At 39.2% G+C, this 19,630-nt stretch overlaps 1 long non-coding RNA gene across 2 annotated transcripts in view; it reads left to right on the forward strand.

Annotated features, from left to right (window-relative positions):
• Positions 1 to 11,504, forward strand: part of LOC311431863 — a 42,091-nt gene extending 30,587 nt beyond the window's left edge. The window contains exons 2-6 of one of the 2 annotated variants that reach the window (XR_014689671.1): positions 5,509 to 5,567; positions 7,140 to 7,252; positions 7,504 to 7,707; positions 10,049 to 10,566; positions 10,684 to 11,504. This is a non-coding gene — a long non-coding RNA (uncharacterized lncRNA). Of the gene's footprint in view, positions 1 to 5,508; positions 5,568 to 7,139; positions 7,253 to 7,503; positions 7,708 to 10,048 lie in introns of both variants that reach the window. The other variant, XR_014689672.1, reaches the window with a different exon arrangement.
• The last annotated feature ends 8,126 nt before the right edge of the window (positions 11,505 to 19,630 follow it).

Below are 19,630 nucleotides of genomic sequence, written 5' to 3' on the forward strand. Positions count from 1 at the left end.
TGGCTGCTGGCATTTAATTAAATCTTTTTGGATTTGTGGAGAGCATTTAGCTAACGCTGCTTTACTGCGTATCGGGACAACCAAGAGGTAATACTGATGGATAGAGCATCCAAGCTGTGGTGAACTAGATGCTTGAAAACATGCTAGGCTTATTTAAGCCTGCAGAGCTTTTACCTAAGGTTACAGTCTGCAGTGCCAAGTGCAGGAAATATTAATGAGCATAGCACGAATATCTGCAACAATAAATGTTGATACTCTGACAAGCTGAAGGAGAACTTCTTATTCTGATGGAGACAGTTGTATGCTTTGTATTAGTGTGCAGCCATTCTATGCCCTTCTCTGATGATGCTTATGCTATATGTAACACAGGAATATGTGGAACCACCAAATAAGGCTCTGGGTTGCATTGTGCTGGATATTGTATGGACAAAACAACCCCCCAAACAAAACAACAACTACAGAAACTAGAAGGCAATAACTGAAAATCTTTAAGTATCTTTCTACTGCTGATTGATGGATTGCTGGAACTTGGTTTTTCATTTTCTGTTTTGTTACTTACAAAAGGAGACATTCTAGCAAGTTATTTACAGATTTGTTTTAAAGAGACTTGATCTCTGGAGCTCCTACCTGGAGGGATAACTCCTGCTGGATTCTTTCAAATTTCTGGGGGGCAAAATGCCTTCCCTTCCTAAATCCTTGCTGATTAAGTCTTCTCTATTTCTTTCTTTGCCATCTAGAATGTGCTAAGCATGATGTTCAGTCAAAAAAACATGCATTTTAATCTGAGGTGAAATGGCAGGGAGGAGGTAAGAAGGATTTTTATTTTTTGTTCCAGAACCCATGCTTTCTGTGGGGGTGGCTCAGATGACACTGAATTAACTTGGAGACTTAAATGTGAAAAGTATTTAAATAATTTTCATTGATGGCAACTAATCAAATTAGCTTTAAGAAATGGACTTCTCTGAATGGCCCTTTGACTTATTTTTCAAAGACAGATGTAGAGCTTAGGGAAATGGTTTAGTGGGGACTGTTAGCGTTAGGTCAGAGGTTGGACTCGATGATCTTGAGGTCTCTTCCAACCTAGAAAATTCTGTGATATCCAGCTATCCATTCTACAATAATTCTGTAACTTACATGTACATAGTGCCCAGTTCCTAAGAATCAAAACTTTACAACAAAAGGCATATCTTTCTTTCCACATAACTTTTGAATTCCTTGGACAAAATAGATAGGGGATAGGGTCGTGGGGTAAAAGACAAAAAGATATTTGGTTTCCACAGTTTTAATGACTGTCAATAGTTGGCTGGAGAAGACGGATTCCTATTAGTGTCCTACTCTCTTTTGAATGCCTTATTGCCTCCTCTAGAGGTGAGGGACAAGCATTAATGACCAGTCCCTTGCCTAGCCTTAGATTGCAGCCAGTTAACCAGTCAGCACATGTAGCTCCAAATCAGTTGCAGCATGCACTATTGCTTGTGCGGGCCATCAAATGAGCACGTGGAAGGGAACAGAGGGGTACTGTGATTATGAAGGAAAGTGGTTGTAATTGGAGGATGTAAGGCATATATCATAGGAAAGTCAGCTTTGTCAGTTGCATTGCTTGTAAAACAGCTCATTGACCTTATGCCTATTAGTTCCCTAACTCTCCACCCAGTTCTGTGAGGACTGCAAGAACAATAGGGAGAATGTCAACCTAGTGAATCATTGTTGACTACGTTGTCCACATTTTCCTTATTTGGGCAGACATTTTTGCTTAGGTATGCTAAGAATCCACAAAGTGGCTAGGTACTAAGCCCTAAGACACTCAGACAGGTGTCTCAAAAGACATTTAGGAGACTTACTCCAAGGTTCGTGAACTAGATATTTAAAAATAAGTCTAAAGAATTTAGATGTGGGATTTGGGACCAAACTCCCTTAGGCTTCTTTACTCTCTAAAGCCAAGATATTCAAACAATCTTGACCAAATTAGGATAATTAGAGTCCTTCATCTTACCCCTGCAGCTAATCTATTATACTGGTCTAATGTGTGTACCATTCAACCACGTCAGGGATTTTTGTAATTTAGTGGGAATAAAGAATTAATCATTAGTATCTCTGCTAAGAAGTTTGTGTTTACCATCAACATGCCCAGTTGATGTGCAGATGTTAGCTTAATGTCAAATTATAGTTACACATCATGTTGCACTTGACCAATTTATTAACCCATGCCTAATAGGCCCTTGGGACTGCATTTGGCACAGGGTTAGAGATTTCAAGATGTACTGCTCTTTGTTTACTGAATGTGGTTGGGATAACATAACAGAGAGAGAAGTGTAATTCATGCTTCAGTTTACTTACAGACCTGGAGCTTTGAGGTGCCATTTAGGCTCAACTGTTCTCTTGAGTATAATGAAACTTCATCCCTCATTGAAGTATTTGGAACAAAATCCTTTGTCAGGTGATGCAGTATTGCTAAACAGCTCTCCCAGTGAGTTAAGACTTTAGATTTTGGACTTACCTAGAAGCCATAAAAGCCATAAAGCCTGAAGTTCTTTGGAATAACATTCTTATTTCTTGTTAAAGCAAAAGTTGCAGGAGTTAGAGGACTACTTGTTTTCTACTTTTGTCATTTTTTCTTTCAATTTCAAAGCCACAGAGTAGGAAGATGCAGTCAAGTGTCAAATCAGACAAAATTCTTCCAGTTTGTTTGTTTGTGTGCATTGTTACACTACATGCTTAAAATGCAAAACAAAACATTCTGTGCCCCATGTCTCTTTGGGTGAGTGTATGAATTAATGTTGACTTCTTACTCCCACTCCCACCAGTTCTTTTCCACTGGTTTATATTCAAAAGGCTATTTGGAAGAGATGATTTTTTTGTTTCACTGTTGGTGTTAATTCCCTCTGTTCATCTAGTGCTAGCATCTCATCCAGACTCAATAATAGAGTCCATTTCTTAAGGCTAATTTCAATAAATGAAACCTGACTGTCCTGTGGCAAGAGCTCCAGGATGGGCTGAAGCCTTGGAACTAATAGTATTTAACAGTGCTTTCAAAACAGTTTGCAATTGGAATTGTCAAATGAGGAAAATTTATGTGGTGGCTTGTAAGAAATGTTGATCTTTGGTATCTTACAACTAAATATATCGATTTTTATTCTTTGAGAGGAATAGACACATAAAATGTATTCTAAATGATCATTTGTGAATATTTGCCCATGAGACTGTTATGATATGTCATATGGACTTTTTACCCTCCAGAAAAGATATTTCTGTCAGTAGCACAGTTACTTATAAGTATTGAAGCAATATTTTGGAGCAATATTTTTTAGAGGTCGATTAAACATCAAACTGATGGAAAGGATGAGGGTGTAAAACATATTATGTTTCTTTGAAATATATTTTTTTAAGTCATTGGCAGTTGTGCTCTGTGTGCTTCATTTGGGCTTTAGATCTGTTCTTTCATGTTGCTTTACATAAAATAAAGAAAAAAACTAGCTGGTTGGTAAGTCACATCTGTCACAGGTCTCTTTTCTTTCCTTGCTCAGGAGTCATTTGCTAATGTCAGTGAAGTTACAGTGATGTAAAGTGAACGGGTACAATAGCTGATTCAGGCCTGAGATGTCTAGAGCACATGTTAAGTAACAAAGAACACCATTTCAGTTTCAGGAACGATTCTATCCCCATTTCATCTGCTGCATTGACGATCACTTCATGAAAGATCACTAGGTTTGTAGGCCAGTTTATTTCTGGTGTAACCTCCCTGGTTATGATGCAGTTATACCAGGGAGAGACCTGGGACATTTTTACTGTACTCAGTCACATGTGCCGTGTTAAGAGAGCCTTCCCACGCAAAGTATTTGCACAACACTTTCCTGGAATTTGAGGGTGAAACACATTTGCCTGTTGTGCTTCAGGCATTTCACCCGATGAGACAGAGCCGTGCTTGCTCGATCATATTAGCTGGATTAGAGCAGCAGTGAAAGACCTCCAACTGTCACCATGAGTTTGCCTTCCTCTTCCACTGAACATCATCCAAGACAAGGTATTGCTCTGGATGGACTTTTGCATCTTTTCAAGCCCTGAACATGTTTCTGAACAGAACATTTGGGGATGTGCCAGGAAAATTGATTTGGAGGTGTTTGAAAAGTATTGTGAAGAAGGTTCCTGAAGCACAGCTTCTGCCAATAATCTGATGACGATTAACACTGTTTCAAAATTGTCACAGTGATTATCTTCTTCTTGTCTCAGTAGGCTGGATGGACATAAGCAATTTTTCTCCTGCCTGTGTCACCCAATGGTCCTTTTACTGCCCATTAGTATTCCTGGGTTGGACTGGGTTAGTGGGGTGCTGCTGTGTCCCCTGCCTTTGTCTTTATTGTGTGGGATGCTAGAGCTGTTTCTGCAGAAGTGGAGGGACTTACCCCTTTCCCTTCTTGGGGTGTATTCAAAGAAAATTAACTTGGAAGATCCCCATGGGTTTTACCTGTTTACAGTAGAGGTCACATGGGATCAAACCAATTGCTGGTTATCAGTTGCTGAAATCAGGGCTGATCCCTAACATAAACAAGAACGTAGGCTCTTCAACCTCCCAAGAAGTGGAGGTCTACTATTTTTAATAGACTATTCATCCATAGTTAGAAAGCTGTCACTGATTTATAACATTTTTTTCATTGCACCCACCCTAGACTCTGGGCAATCATCCCTAGGGGGATTTATTTTCCATTCTGTTCTTTCCCCGAGTATTTTAAATATATGTCTACATTCCAAATAATCTTGTAAAGGGAATTTTGGCTTCCTGGTTCCTCCTCAAGTCAAATCCTGCCTTTGTCCTTTTGTAATTAGATGCTGAAACAAAATCTATACAGAGGCTGCCGGGGAGCAGTTTGGAGTGAGGCACAGAAAAACTTTGTGCCCACAAAAGAAAGAAATTGGTCATGAGTCTAGAACAACTACAACCCTCTTAATCTGCTATGGTTGTCTGCATTATGTAGAAGTGAGAGAAACATTATGCAAACTGCTGACAAATGGAGATAACAAATGATGAGATGTTTATCCAAGATCTGATCTATTTATTTACTTGCTCAGTCCATGTGAAATATATATTTTGGTGATGAATTCAACCAAAACTTCCCCAGCTGTCTCCCTTGAACAAGCATCCAGTGGATTGCTGGTTGTGACCAAAATTTCCCATCAGTGGTGGGTTGTCAGTGGAATGTCACAGTCCCCAAGGATTAGTCCTATTTGTCTGAAATACCCTCTTGCTAACATGTATAGCTGCTTTTTTCATTGAGAAAATGGCATCATCCCTTGTATAAACTATGCCTTCTGTCTAATAGAGTATAATTTTTGCTTATAAAATGCATTGTCACGCAACTGGTACTGGGCTTCATGCGTCAATTCCTACCATTCTAATTTTTCTTCTCAGTGAAGCTAGGAGTTTGTTTGCTTTTTGGTTAGCTAGCCTTAAAACAATAAAACTGAGATTCTCTGCTTATACAGACATATATTTGTTTTTGCTTTTGGTTTCAGGAAAAAAATTACCCGTCACAAACTGCATAAAAGCATAGAAATAGCTCTGCTGTTCTGAGGTGAGCACCCACTCTTTTTCATTCCTACACATCTTTGAAGTGTTCCAAGGTCTCCTGTTATCACGTGTATCATTCAATATGATGGGGTTAAAGTAAATTTGCTTATTGTGATATGTGGCCTATCTTTAAATGGGAGCGGGGGGGGGGGAGCGGTGGGGGTGGAGGCGTGGGGGGATGGAATTGCATTAAAAAAAAATAACTTCTCTGATAAATGTTAGCTAGCAGTTTACACGTGAATCCAAGCTGCAATCTAGACCTCTGAATGACACTGGTAATGAATATTAAGAACTTTAGTTGAATAAATACATTTAATTGCACTCATAATCAGTGGGGGGAAAAACAACCTTACCTAATATCTATGAATTGAAGATGTACTGGAAAGATTTATACCACAGCCAAGAAAGAAAACATGCACACACCTGCACATACACATACAAGTAGGTGAAAAAGAGTAGCAGGTAGTCATCTATACTGAGGCTGTATCAGGATGCTCAGTATACATGAGGGACACCTTTTAACGTTGCACCGACACATTTTAAGGATTTAAACATTGACTTTGCAGGGTTATGGCAAAAAAGTCGGTTTGTATCTTGAGGCAAAATCAAGAAACAGAAATGCTGTGTGATATTAGAATGATACTCCTATGATGTTAAGCCAGGGTAACTTTATGTCCTGGTCTTCATCCCTGGGACCCTCCTTCATTCTCATCTCCCTCAGTGCTGGACTGGTATTCCATGTCTCCTCCCTTTCTACACTACTGCCTATTTTCTCATTCTGGCCTCTGACCCAACTGGCTGTGAACTTTCCTCTTTCCTTGTGTTTTGGCTGGGCTTATTCCCTGTATCAGCTATCTTGATTCTCACCAGGCCTTTTTCTGTGCCAGCTTCTAATTCTTCCCCCTCCCCAAATGGTCCTAGTCTCCCTGTCTTTCACACATTTGCTATTTTTTACTCTCCCCTCTACTTTGTATTTTTCAATCCTTTTCCTTACAGTGGTTAAGCTCTTATTTTTTCCCGTGTTCTTGACCAAAAGCTTCTGCTTCCATACTGAGAAAAAGTGGGCAGCTACTAACATAGGTGATAGAGGCTGCTATGTCTGTTGCAATGCCTAATGCTGGTCCAGAATAATGAGAAGCCCTAGCTGTGAAGCAGAATTTGTATTTTTCCTCTGTGTTTAGGGTTAAGCATATTCAGTTGTTCCTTGTGGAAGGGGTGTGAAGAGTTTGAACACAATAGGACTCTATTGAGTTGAGAGATGCTCAATGAAAGCAGGGAAGTAGTTGAGTCACCATCCCTGGAGGTCTTTAAAAAACATTTATATGTAGAACTCAGTTATATGGTTTAGTGGAGGACTTGTTAGTGTTAGGTCAGAGGTTGGACTAGGTGATCTTAGAGGTCTCTTCTAACCTAGATGATTCTGTGAAATTACACTGGGGATGAAATTATTCAGTGTGTTCAGCTTGCAGCCTCACTAAAAATACCAGAGAGATAGAAGGCAAAATTAATTATGTCGAGCACAGTATAACTTCTCTTATTCAACACCTCCATAGCTTATATATGTCTCCCGTTTTAGGATTCAGCGTGGGCTTACTGTAGAGCTTAATGGCTGAGTTACCCAACCATAATGAGCTACCGTGTACATCAGCTGAGCATGATAAAGCACTCCTAATGCGTCTACAATGCAAGGTATTTAATTCTGACATGAACACTGCAGGAAGGCATGGCACTCTTTCACATCAACACATGGACAGACTTAGGTGGGTGGTGGTGCCATAAAAAATATTCCTGGTGATGAATTTCTCATTGCATTCTAAATATAATACCTGAAAAAATGTATTTATCTGGTTTTATAAAGTGCCAGTTCTTGTTTTTATTAGAAAATGTTAAATGCATTCTTGTGCCTTCAACATAATATGTAATTCTTTGCTTCTTTTCAGGGTCTCTCAGTGAAGAAAGTTCTGTTCCTGTTACAAGCTAAGAACTTCAGCTTAGAGTATGAGTCAATTGTTTGGAGGAAGCAGTTAAACACCTGCTTGACTTTTGCCATGTAGAGCAACTCCTCGCATTTCAGTGGTGTGAGATCAGACTCTTGACTACATATTTTTTCATCTGTCTTACCTCATTTTGGTCCTTTTTTGTCTGTAAGTATTGTACTTTTTATGAAGGATTTTCAATTCCATGTTCTCAGAAAGAGCACAAATCCATTGCACAGGGAATTATGTTCTTTCAGTGTCTCAGGGACTCACCTCTGCTGGTACTCCCTTTGTCTTTCTCTTCCTATACTATTGGTTTTCTTCTGGGTCTCAGGCACTGGAGGCAGCTGGAGTAATAGCAGGAAATGTATTAAGGAAGTGCAGACTACCTGGGATCAGGACCTTGTTGCCCTGCAGGTACAACACTAGAGTAAAACCTGTTGCTGTTCATTGAGGCTGGTCTTGCTTATGAAAGGCTTTCTTCTGTTCTCACCACTGCAGTATTTGTGTGTTGGCAGCCTGAAGAAATAGTGACAAGACACAGGAATTTCAGGCAAAAAGAACAGACGTAGCTTCCTAAGTCATGTGGCTGTGACAAATCCGTTGGGTTATTGAGTCTGAGGCTCCAGGAAATGAGAACAGAAAGGACAGTGGGATGAGGAACTGAGGAACAGTCACCGATCATTGTCTCTCTGGGTGCAGTTATTGGCACCATCCTTACTTCTAGGAATGACATTTCCACCTCTCCTCCATGCATTCAGTTGTCTTTGTTCACAATTTGTTCCTGCCCCATCACAGATCTAATGATTGTTCTGGGAAAGGAGATGTACACACACAGATGCACATCTACATTTATGCACATATATTACCACACACACATGCATTAAAAGAAGCTTCTGAGCTCATCAGATTAGCTCAGGCCTGTGCTCATTGCTTCTGCTGCTCCTTTGTCCCTGCACTTCTTGAGGGACATCTAATAGCACATTTATAGTGGTCCTAGTTCTGTGTTTTGCAGTTTATAACATGCTCTTTGTCAGATACAAAGGAGATGGTGATTATCATCCATTACTGTGTGGACTGGTGGAAGGGGGGACCATTCCCCTAGACACACAGAACATGACATGAGTTGCTTTGTATGTGGGAGCCCTCCTGGGCAGTGCGGCATTGAGATTACCACAGGTATATCCCTCGGTAAATTTAATCCTACGTTCACAAGTTCAGTGCTGTTTGCAGGCAAGACAAATATGTTCCTTCAGTATGTGGGGATAAAATCCATGCTTACTGATATAGAAGTACAAAACAGTGTTGGCACAAGGATTTCTGAATCTATTGAGAGTCCTATCTTGTACTGTTATATGATAATAGCTGGAAAATAGTAACTTTGCACTTGATGGAAAAACATATTGTAGAGCTTAATGAAATTTCATCATGCACTTTTAATTGATTTCAGCAGGGGAGACCTTTTCAAAGCAAATATTGCTATTAATCTAATTAGTGCTTTAGCTAATATACTGAAATTATATTCGTATATCAATATATCAAACAAATATTTGTACAAGATATGCATTTCAATGACTACTCAGCCGAAATGAACAAATTAACTCCTTTGATTATAAGGGCCTTGCTTCCTATAGCTGTACTTTGCAATTGATTTTCCTGTGTGAGTGCTTAAATTCGGCCATGAAACCACAGTTAATCCAAAATAAACAGCTTCCCCCCACCCACAAGTGATCTGTGCACCTGTACAATCAAGCAATAGTGCTTGTTGACAGAAAGCTGTTTTTTTGTCAGGGTCTTGCTAATGGATCTAAGTCACTGGGTGAGCATGGCAAGATCCTTTTGGAATGGAGTATTGGTTGTCTTTGTGCTATTTCCATTTCAGGATAAGAGAAAACTGGGTTATAGTTGCACAACATGACACGTCCTGGTACGTTGTTCTTTACACTGTCCAGCATGTGAACACATTTTCCTTTTCTTTGAAGCAACCAAGATGGTGTTGAGTTGTAGATATTATTCCTACACAGAGCCAGGGCAAGGCTGAGACATGGTGCTCAGATGTTTTCCAGGGTTTGCTACTTTGGGTATATATCTGTTTTCACTAGTCTTGAATGCTACTGGACAGCTCTCAGGATTATAAGGAAAAATTATCATATATAGTTGTAAGTCCTTACTTGGCTCTTTGTCAGCCTCTGTGCAAACGCAGAATTTCATTGAGGCAGGAATGAGTTTGATCCTATGCCCATTCAAATCTGTGGCAAAGCTTTTAGCAAGGTGCAAGGATCAGGCACATAGGTCAGGATTTCAGGGAGGACTTAAGTTCTGCCCCTGTCTGCACTGAGTGCCATCCAGTGCTTTGGTGCCAGATCTTTAGAGCCCATGTATAATAAATAAGGATAGTTAGACACTTCAAAATGAGATCCAAAACAGCCAGCAGGCTCAAGTGCAAAGTACCAGCTAAAGGTACTGACCACAAGAATAAGTCTGACATTTTACCACTTTCTTGGGCTAGGGTACCAGACTCAAATACTCCAATCAAACATGACACTGTGCACTCATTTGATATTGTGAAGAGAGTCCAGAGACCTGACGTCTCTCCTGCTGCTGAGTATCCACAGCTTTGGTCCCAAAGTGCTGAACAGGATTCATACCTCTCTTCCTCTTCGAATATTTGTCCAAAGGAGCTTATATTCTCACACTATACAACACCTTAATGGCTGGAGCTCACTCAAGATCTGGAAGCTCCAAGTCCAGTGTCCAACTTTGCTTCATGTGTTCTTATGATCACCAAGGGAAGTGTGGGAACATTCTCCACTGCTCCTGCAAAAACTATTCTCCTAGTCAGGCCGTAACTCAAAAGAACCATAGAGGGCACGTAATGAAATTTCTCTGTAGCCTCGTGGTTAGGAAACACAGCCAAGGAGGAGGAATCCAAGGTTTTGATCCCCATTTCTAGGACTGTTCACATAATTTATTGCTTGACATAAAGCTCAGGAGAAAAAGGACTAGATCTCAGGACTCCTGCTTCAGGTAAGTAAATTCTTTCCAGGTCCCATCTTTGGTACCCAAAACCTTTATCAGATTTCTAGCAGTTTTGAAATTCAAAGTTTTTCACAAGGCTATGGATCTTCCCTGTACCTATGACAGGTGTACCATCTGAAAATTAATGGGTTCCATCTTCAGACAGAAAAGTTACTTCCATTTTTCTATCCAAATGCAACTTTTGTTTTGAATCTTTCTTCAAGTTCTGCGTGAAGTCATTCTACCTCAAAGGGAATTAACTCTTATGTTGAACTTTAGTGTAGTTATGGCAGTTCTCATGGGTTCTCTGTTGTGACTCATAGTATCATGTTCTTTTTTTGTGTGTGTCTAGTGAGTAGTTGGCAAATTCTCCCCAGCTATGGCATTAAAAAAAAAAAAAAAAAAAAAAAAAAAAAAAAAAGGCAACAACCACAAATGCTGTACTTGAGCTGGGTAGAATTTAAGAATCCCAGCTGCTTATGGCTGAGGTTACTGCCATCCCAGTATACATTGGATGGGACTGTAAAAAGGAATAACTGATGGAAATGTTGGATAGAAACTGGGATGAAAGCAGATGAATAGAAGGGATGAAAAGCAGAATGTGAAATGAACATATCTGTACAGAATCCTGAAAGAAACAATCCATGTTGGGAATTTTATTCCTTTTGCATAGTGCCAAATAATTTGTTACTTCTGCCTAGAAAAGCTAGAGCTCTATTTTTTGAGAGTGCTGAAAATATAGAAACTTCTCATTGTAGTTGGAGTCCTGCAGTGACATTTCAGGTAGCAGTTGCTTGAACTGCCTGTGTGAAAACTCTGCTCTGCTATATGTTATAGAAAAGAAATTGTAATTAAGAAAATGCACATTAGCTAACTTTTTTTTTTTTTCCAATGAGTTCCAATACCATAGATCACTAAAAATGAAAAACAATAAATGTCAAATCACATTTCTCTGCAGCTTTTTTCCTTGTTTTTGCTTCTTCCCTCCCCCCCCCTTTCCCCCGTGTGTGCACACATTTTAGTGTGCACAGCAAAAGTCAATGTCAATAGAAGCTTCTCTTGGGAGTCAATCAATTTCTAGCCAATGTCCTGTAGTGGAGTAGTTGTGAAGCTGTAGATGCTTTAGAGGCTCATATTTTTCTTAAGAAAATATTTCACTGCAGTTGGAGAAAAAATGATAGAAATATTTTTCTACTCTTACACTTTGCTAGTTTCATATAAGCCTACATTTTGACTTGAGGTTATAGACCTTTAAATGGAGTAAACTACTGTCATTATTAAAAACACCTTCCTGGAAAGAATTCAGAGATGTTCAACACTTTTTTTTTTTTTTTTCTTTCTTTCCCTTGGCACAGTACTCTAATTAATTCTGAACCATTTCTTGAGTAATGTTTTTAAGGTCACTAGCTTGGTTGGGTATTTGGTAATAAAAATTACACCCCATGTCTGCAATAGGACCACTAATTTAAAATAGCCATTTGATTCAAACTGACCTGCTTGCCAGCATAACTAATGAAGTGTCACTTTAATATTTAAAGTACTGTTCTTTCAAGGTAATTGTTATTTACTTGTAATTCTTCTTCATTTGATGGTTTATTAGGTACCTATAGGAATTTAAATTGGGCAACTGAAAAACTGTAATTGTCTAACTAGCATAATACTTCACTATAAATATGCCTGGGCACCTGTTTAAGGAAGGGTTTTTTTGTTTGTTTCTGTTTTTTCCACTGTGAAAGAATGGGGAAGGCTGATTTGGGAAAGAGATTTTACCTGTTAGTAAGATATTAGGAAAGAGCCAACAGAAGGGGGCTGACATCCTAAGGAATGCAAGGACTTGTTTTGGTTAATTCTGCACCCACCCACGTGGGCGTCAACATTCCACTCAAACACTGCAGAGCTCAGCCTCTCCTCATGGAGGGACTGGCAAAATAGATGTGTGCGTGTGTGAACATCCAGGAAAGAATTAGTCTGAAAAGTAATTGCAGAAAAGGTGCAAAATGTGTGTTCTCCTAGCAAAGGGGGGGTCAGGAGAAAAGACAATTGTACTGGAAAAAATAAATAAACGCATCACTTGTTCATTTTTTTATTTTAGCTTATTAGTGAATGTCTTTTTTTGGTCCTCAATGCACCATAAAGCTTTATTTTACCCAAGAAATATAGATATTTAAACTAATCATCTTGCTAGACAGATGTTGAGCTTTGACATGTCCCCCTCAATCTAATGAAGACATTTAAAAAGGCCAGCTACAAAGCAAACACTTACCTGAGAAATTCCTGCTCACTTTGGTTTATAATTCCTTCTTAATAAAAGGGCTTTGTGACTGGACATTGCAGGTTACAGTCCTATTAACTTCTTTCTTCACACTTTTCTTTTTTGGTGGTTGAAGCTTGAGTCCCCAGTCCTGTATCTGTAAATGATTTTTAGTATTGTTTCTGTAACATTTGTGTTTTGTTGTTAGCCTTTAGCAGTGATAGCTGTAGATCAATGTTTAGATTACATGACTTTAAAAGCTTTTATATGCCTGCTTAATTTTTTGGTAATATCTGAATACTTCAATTATTACAAACTTATTTTCGCATCTGTAGATTGGGACCTAAGAAGCAAAGCAAAATACATGTTTTAGTAGCTTATGGAGGACTTTTCCATTAAGTAGGAATCTCCTTTTCCCAAGATTAGAAGTCAATTCATTTATACCATCTTCATTGCAAAAAGGGGAGGGAGGGGAAATATAGATGGAAACAGATCCTGTCATGGAAATTTCAGCTTTGATAGCTGAAGTTTAGTCAATTTATAATTGAACAAAAATGAAGCACTTATACTGGGAAATGCTAGGCAGCCCCAGCTTTTGGTAGCTCTACTATTACTTTTTTTTTTTTTTTCCTCTCTCTCTCTTTTTTTTTTTTTTTTTTTTTTCTGCTAGAGTTTAAACTTAATAAACTTAAGAAAGAAAGCAATAGTGTTCCCTCCTCCAAAGATACAACAAGTTAGGTTTGGTTTGTGACTTGTCCACACTTGGGCAATGGGGATCACTGGAATATCTGAGCATTAGAGCTGTCTGCACCCAGATTCCAGTCTAGTGGTGTATCCAGTGGGTGGTGTGAATATGCTATGTCATTTGCTCCTAGGTGCATCATCCAGTGGAGATTTGCCAGATGACTTCATCATCCCACTCACTCTTGCTACTGTATTTTATAATTCTGCAGCAGGGAGACAGCACAATATCCTGGCAATCTGTGCATGCATTAATGAAGTGTCTGCCCACACTTCTTAACATAGGGTTACTAACAATGATTGCTACCATAATGAACTATTTAAATGGCCTGTACTGTCTAGTGTAGCTATATACATGCATAAATAAACCACAAATTATTTTGTCAGTTTGCTGTACTTTGTGCAAACATTTAATGAAAAGCACTGTTGCAATACTGAGAATACCAGCTTATTTTCTTCATTTTTCATAACTGAACAATTTCATTCTTCACAGTTGTGTTAGTATTGTTCTTGTCCACTTGCAAACTGGAAGAGTTAATATTGACACATTTTGTTCTATGTCAGATCCAACGGAAAGCTCAAAGACAAGTAAATTTTATGATGAGGCTCTGGAGAGGATTGAACCTGAAATCAGATTTACTGCTTAGGCCTACTGTTAGTTTAGATCTAATGCTTGAAAAAAAAAGAGGGTGTTCTGACTGAGAAGTGCTATTCTCCAAGCACAGAAGAAACTCCTTTGGAAAGAATGGTCTACATTTAGGCCTGCACTTACGTGAAATGAGTATTTATGTACGTATTCATACACTCATGTGAACATAAGCTATTTAGATGTGATGTTTTGCTTAGATTCACAGCAAAAGCTTTATACCTTATATTTTCTAATGTATGTGTAATTTTTTTTTTTTATATACTAATAGAAAACTCAGTGTGAATAAGTAAGAAATTTCCTTTGCTTTTTTGAAGTGTTTTTCCCCCTCCTCTCCATTCTTCTACATCACAAAAACCCTCTTTCAGAATAAGATGGAAACAGGAATGTAAAGTGAACCACTATGAAAAAAGCTCATGACATCCACTACTGCGGTTGTTGATTGCTATTTTTCCTTCCCTGTGCAAGCTCACAAATACCATTCTGAGCACTCACAGCTTATTTCTTCATTGTCTTAGCTCCTCACACATGCAGAGCCAATGGGAAAACTTGCGAAGGCTTAAATAAATACATGTATTCAAATTAAAACTGAGCTGGCTTCCAGCAGTCAGATTTCCCATTATCTCATCTTGTTTCAGTCAAAATGCTTACAAGCAATGCAATTAGAGTAAACAACAATGCATACGAATTTATAAATACCCTGCCCTGCCCACAACTGTTCTACTCCTGAATAAGGAGCTTTCCTGCCTTGAATAGGTTCTCAGAGTACTGAGTAGGTGCTGTTTCTCTCATGTAGGTAACTTTATCACCAGTGGCATATGGGATGTGGGGGGAGAAGTTGCTGATGGAGTTGTCACTCCAGTCCATCTTCAATTCATATTTTGTTTATGTTCAAAGAAAGAAAAATTGAAGGATAGTCACCAGGGTGACGAACCATTCTATAGTGGGATACTGGAAAAAGGTTTCCAAGAACATTTTCTCATGCTGAATAGTTCAGGGGTTTTGTAATAGTTCAGGGGTTTTGTCTCTCTCTTGTGAGGGAGGGAGTTCAGGAGTGAAGCTTCTTTGCCCTACTTTCCCTCTCTCTCCCCCCTCCCCCCCCCCATCATAGATGCTTGGGGTTTTTTAAGTCCCATTTCCTAATGGCTTCCCTCTGTGTAGTTTCACATGTTAGAAGTCTATGTAATCTCATCTTATAATGCTGAGGACTGGCACAGCTACATTCCTGCAACATTCAGTTTCTGGTTCATGAAAAGCTGACTGAGATGTGGAAGGCTTAGTCAATGGGAAGCTGGCATGAAGGGTTTTCAGACCATGAAGGCTGGTGTCAATGGCTTTCATGACAGTGGCTCCTAAGGAAGGTCGCAAAGGTCGCAATTTTGGGACTCACCTGACGTGGTCACAAGGCATGCTGGAAGGAGAGAGGACATGCTTGGTGCTTAATTCTGGCTTAACGCTGTTTGCTCTTGGACATTCTTCTGTGAAACACCTGCTGCTTTCTGCTTTCTAACTGCCCCCTGGCCTTGAGCTTTTCCGCTCCCTTGCAGAGGGAATAGAAGGTACTACGTATTGGTAAGCTACCACCTAATTGTATTTCCCTTGCACCTAAGCACCTGGTCCTTTTTCCACAGTATTTCAATACTTAGATTTCTCACTACTACTCACAATTACAGGGTGCAATTTTGTGTCCCAAATATTCATTAGGTCTTTGTCTTCCACTATATTTTTCTAATCTTGCCTGCAAAATGGTGCTTTTAATGTCAGCTCCAGTTCCCCATACTCAGTATAAAACTAACAGAACTTGAAAGAAATTTTGAGTTTGGCTTATCCACGTGACATGGTCTCCCAAAATGAGTGACACAGGCAAGGTTCCATTGCAGTGCATGCTTACAGTAGGGGCATATGAAAGGATTGCATTTTGAGAATGTACGTGAGCTGTCCTGTGAAACATAATTCATCTCCTGGACGATGGCAGAAATGTTCGTGCATTATGGTAATGGCCAGAGTTCTCAGTTGACGTTTAGGTTCCTCTCTACCACAGCTAATATAAATAGAGACAAGAAATCTTTCTTATGCAGACTGAAATTTGCTGATCTGTTTCTGCTTAATTACAGTAAAGAGAAATCAGGGGTATCTGAGATCCACAGTCCCGTGTGGTTACACTCTATCATCTCTTCTCAAAGAAGCCCAATTTTGTATCTCTAGAGTGAAAAAACACTTTTTTTTTTTTTTTTTTTTTTTTCCTATGGGCTTGCCTAATAAGATATTCATATTTAATATAAAGCTTTGAAGTATTGTTATGGTAATGTCAGGTAACTGCTCTTCAACATAGATTGACAGCTAGCTATTAAATAAGGGTAGGGAAGAATGTGGCATCTGTGTACTGAATGATGCATGTGGTTTTTTAAAAATGTTTTTTTATAAGCAAAGACACGGCAATTGCAGGTTTTCTATGCCTTTTTGATTTAACAGCATTTCAGAGTCCTTTGCCAAACCACAAGTAAGAGCTGTGTTTAGATCAAACTGCAGTCTCAAAATATTTTCCCCCACCCTGTTTCAAGCACAAAGGATTTAATTTCTAATTGATTGCAAAATGGGCTACTGGAAGGTATCTTCTGCATGTGTCCATTTGAGCCCCCGAAACTAGTAGAACTGTATTGGTTTCTAAAGTCACTCACTTTCTGACCAGTTTTCACCAAGGTTTAAATTGGCAGGTACCTGACAGCTGTAATGAATTCATCTTCAGTAACAAGCTGAGCTCTGAATTGCTACTAGTTGGCACTGGTACGGATACCAAGATGAGCTCACAGAGCTCAGTGCATATGCTCCTTTTCACAGTAGAAATGACATGTTCTGTCAACCCAAACAGTTGTTAGCAGGAAAAATAATATTTTTCCATGCCTCCTTGCTGCAGGTTTTTGGGACTGCCATCTTTTTCCCAGGCCTGGTTTTTAATATATATATTTTCACGTAGCAAAGGGTATGGTGAGAAACAGGACAGATGTCTCATAGAAACAGTGGCCCCCTTGGGACAGAACACAATAATGAGAGCTCTGTGATGTCTGGAGTTGCAGTGTGACAAGTTATTTTCTATGCCTCTCTCCTTTGGTTCCAGCAGCCTCCTACAAAGAGCCAGTGCTGCTCGTGTATCACTTGCACAGACTGGCCCTTCACTCTGTACAAATCATCTAAGCAGAGGAACACAAATTCCTTTTTTTTGTATTTATTTTTTTTTTAAGAAAATGGTGAATTTTTGAACCTTTGTCTCTTACAATTTTAACTGAACTTGACCTGAATATAAAGATAGAAATCTGCATCAACTTTTTTCTCCTGGTTGTGGTTGAGAAAGGGAAGACAAAAATATCAGACTGACTACTTGTTCTCATAGCTTGTCCAGCCTGACAGGCTGGTGGGAATGCCCATCAGTCTCCCACCCAGCTCTCAGGCTCCTTGGGGCAAAATCTGAAGTGGGTCTAGTGTGGTGTAACTTGCATTCCAGCCAGAGAACAATTGCTTACTAAAGTACTCCTGAAAGCTGTTTGTTGAGTTTTCCTTGTTTGTAGCAACTTTAACATAGCTTATGAAGCCACCTTTCAACTCTGTGTGCAAGTCATATCTTTTCAGGTTCCACCACGCAAAGCTAAGCAGGTATAAAAGTAACTTTAAGAAAGTCTCTCTTGATTTATTTATTTGAGTGGGACTATGCTATAGTATGGGAGTCTAATTAAGTAACACTGCATAGGTCATTGCTGAGTCTGCCTCAGGAGAATGGCTTCTGGGCTTTCAGGCCCATTGAAGTCATTCTTTCTTTCCATATGTTGCTTTGAATTGGGCATTGCTTGTTGATGCTATATTTGAAAACAATTACAGATCCAGAGAAGCACAACAAGAATGCTGAGAACTTTTAAAAATGCAGAAAATCAGGGTATTGGCTTTACTTTTTTTCTTAGAAAAACAGATGATAAATATGACCATGCTTAAAAAGTCATTATGGAGAGGACAGTGATCAATCCTTTCCTCAATGAAAACAGCTAGAATAAGGGGAAATTGACTTTGTTAGCAACAAATCTAATTAATGCTGGTTATTAGGAGAAATAGTCTTCTGAGAAACACTTAAGTATTCCAAAATGCTACTCGCAAAAGCAGTTGGTGCTCTCCTTCACAAAAGAATTTAAACTGTAAGTTAGATAAACCTTTGCTTGGAATGGTCTTGGGATACTTGTTCCTGTTTCCTGAAACTTCAAATTTTATTCTGGTCTAGCATTCCTGTGGACTTCGGCTTTAACTCCATAACTTTCCCTGAAGAGGAATCCCCAACATATGCCGATAGCAAATTGTCCAAATAAATACCATTAACACAAAAGGACATTTAGAAGGACCTCCCAAGAATCCTCAGCCTTCTATGGTGAAGTGGGTATCAATGTCTACCAGCAATGTTTAGAATGCCTGTAAAGTTTATTGGAAAATAAAGCAGTGATGGTATCTAATCTGTTAACCCTAGCAGAAGATCTGTTCCTTTGCTTCAGATTGCAGGCATACCATGAAGTGCTGAGATTGGCATGAGTAGTGTACATTTTTATTTGAGGGGAACATAAATCCTAAGTATCTTGTTTGTGTATAATTACTCTTGCCCTGCGGTTGCAGCATCTTGTGCACACAGCTGCATTGTGAACATTTTTCCAAGTTTATTTAGCACTGAGTGCAAGTACTTTACATGTCAGAGCTGGGAACGCTCCTGTTTCAGCTGACTCCACTCCTTTGGGGTGTTGTACAGTGCTTAGGTGACTAAGCGAGAGGCAGTTGCACAAGCCTGGGGAGACAGGGAGCTTATTTAATCACATTAGAGAAAGAGAGAGTAGGCACCCAGGAGCAGATTGAACTAATCTGTGAAGAGAGAGAGAGTGAGAAAGTACGTCTTAAGGAAAGGATTTGGAGGTCAATGGATTGGCAGAGTCAATGCACCTTTAACAGGGGTTTTCTACATACTTTATTAATTTACATATGTCCACATTTATGAGCCAAACTAAGGGCTGCAACTCTTGTAAACACACAGCTTGTGATCTTAAACTATCTTTCAGGAAGAGGGTTTTTCTTTGCTTTTTTTTTTCTTCACCCACCTTAATTTTTAAAAGATTAGCAAAAATGTCAGTAGCAGTGGCCTGAAATGTGATTAACCAGTACCCTGGTATTTTCCTGTCCTCTTTGAATTGATTGTCTGTTTTTGTTAAATGGTACAGAGGGCAAAATGAACCTGCTGTGTGGCAGAGATGCCACCTGGAAATAGGGACCCAGCAGCAACATGCTGGTTCTCTAGACTTTCTAGCCTCAGTATTACTGTGGATACAGTGGACAGCTTGAGAGGCTGCAGTGTTTGTTATTTTATAGTATAAATCTGTAGTATCTGTCCTTGGTGGAAACAGGCACAGCGTAAAGAT

The sequence above is a fragment of the Aythya ferina genome (assembly GCF_964211825.1).
Source record: "Aythya ferina genome assembly, chromosome: 2".
NCBI classification, from domain to species: domain Eukaryota; kingdom Metazoa; phylum Chordata; class Aves; order Anseriformes; family Anatidae; genus Aythya; species Aythya ferina.